This window comes from Hypomesus nipponensis, chromosome 14 (assembly GCF_054491055.1).
Source record: "Hypomesus nipponensis isolate SF chromosome 14, ASM5449105v1, whole genome shotgun sequence".
Taxonomy (NCBI): Eukaryota; Metazoa; Chordata; class Actinopteri; order Osmeriformes; family Osmeridae; genus Hypomesus; species Hypomesus nipponensis.
The window spans coordinates 1,775,278-1,777,500 of record NC_140374.1 but is presented as its reverse complement, the minus strand read 5'-3'; positions in this window follow the sequence as shown (position 1 = coordinate 1,777,500).

The window sequence follows — 2,223 nt, the reverse complement described above, 5'->3', positions numbered from 1 at the left end:
GGTAAGCGACACAAGCGATAAAGAAAGGCTATAGAAGTTAGGTTGTGTACTGTAGGATATCGAATGCTATCCTCAGTGTTCGAATGTTGCAGAGAGACTTTTTATTACAACGTGTTATGTTAATTTATAATTGCGTTGTTGATTGATTTGTTAAAAGTTTTCAAATTGAATATTTACAGTCTTACATAATATAGATATAAAATGCGACATGAAACAGGTGCTCTCTGTATTTAAATATAATATTTTATTTATCATACAAGCATAAAAATTGTCATGGTGTATGTGTGTGGGTGCGTGTGTGTGTGTGTGTGTGTTTGTGTGTAAGGGGGGTGCACTTAAGATACAAATGTAATACAATTTATATGCATTCCACTATCTCAAAAAGCTCTGTCCACTTGAAATGAAAAAATAATACACGATGTTAAGTTATGGTAGAAAGGATATCTACTTTGGGTAGTCTACAACTATTTAAATGTCACATTCAACAAATGAGGAAGTGATCAAAACAAAAACATCAGAAGTATATCCAGTAGTAAATCTTCTGTTTACTGTCATCTAGTGGACACATGTGTTTCTGCTGTTTCAAATGCACAGTCTTGTCATGGACAGCTGAAATATTGATAACACAAAATACACAAGTTCTTTTTTATAACGTTTATATAACGCATAGCACCTATAATCACCAGCAGGTTGCCATACTGTAAGCCTGTGCTTGTGGCTGTGTCATGCATCTCCCAGCTAGACCTTGAGACCACGGGGGCTCATCAGGTGACAGTAACACCATCCCTCTATGACAGAAGTGTTTTGTAAAAGGTCAGGAGTGTAATTAGGGGTCACCCAGCCCAATGACCCATCTCCAAGGAGACTTGAAGGGTGACCCACCGGGGGGGGCCTATCCAGTCCACTGGCTCAGCCACATAGCTTCTAATCTCCCACAGAGGCAACACACCCAAATATCCCATCTCACTCTCCCAGAGCCCTCTCCCCTAGAACCCTCTCCCCCAGAACCCTCTCTCCCAGAGCCCTCTCCCCCAGAACCCTCTCCCAGAACCCTCTCTCCCAGAACCCTCTCCCAGAACCCTCCCCCAGAACCCTCTCTCCCAGAACCCTCTCTCCCAGAGCCCTCTCCCCCAGAACCCTCTCCCAGAACCCTCTCCCAGAACCCTCTCTCCCCGAACCCTCTCCCCCAGCACTCTCTCCCAGAACCCTCTCCCAGAACCCTCTCTCCCAGAACCCTCTCCCCCAGAACCCTCTCTCCCAGAACCCTCTCCCCCAGAACCCTCTCTCCCAGAGCCCTCTCCCAGAACCCTCTCCCAGAAACCTCCCCCAGAACCCTCTCTCCCAGAACCCTCTCTCCCAGAACCCTCTCCCAGAACCCTCTCCCAGAACCCTCCCCCAGAACCCTCTCTCCCAGAACCCTCTCCCAGAACCCTCCCCCAGAACCCTCTCTCCCAGAACCCTCTCTCCCAGAGCCCTCTCCCCCAGAACCCTCTCTCCCAGAACCCTCTCTCCCAGAGCCCTCTCCCCCAGAACCCTCTCCCAGAACCCTCTTTCCCAGAACCCTCTCTCCCAGAACCCTCTCCCAGAATCCTCTCCCCTAGAACCCTCTCTCCCAGAACCCTCTCCCCCAGCACCCTCTCCCAGAACCCTCTCCCAGAACCCTCTCTCCCAGAACCCTCTCCCAGAACCCTCTCCCCCAGAACCCTCTCTCCCAGAACCCTCTCTCCCAGAACCCTCTCCCAGAACCCTCTCCCAGAACCCTCTCCCCCAGAACCCTCTCTCCCAGAACCCTCTCCCCCAGAACCCTCTCTCCCAGAACCCTCTCCCCCAGAACCCTCCCTCCCAGAGGCAGCATGGTTCTCTCCGCCCCAGAGACTCAGAACAGCCTGCCTGCTCCTGGCTCCTGGCCTCCTGGCTTCCTGTGCTGCACTCCTAATGGTACATAACAGTACCCCACCTTAGTGGACTCATTAATATAAATATTTGCCATTCAAATTTTGTGAAGCCAAACTGCAAATAGCTCAAAGTTATTTGCTGTATGTAACCCACTGTCAGTAAAATAAAATTACTGAAGAAAGCCCAATGAATTATATATTTATTGTGTTGAATAACATTTAATTATCTACCCCACAGATGCAAAATATATTTTACAATGACTGGACAACATTTTACAAGGACAGAATGAGTATTAAGAGGATATGTATTTTTTCCAATAATGTCCAA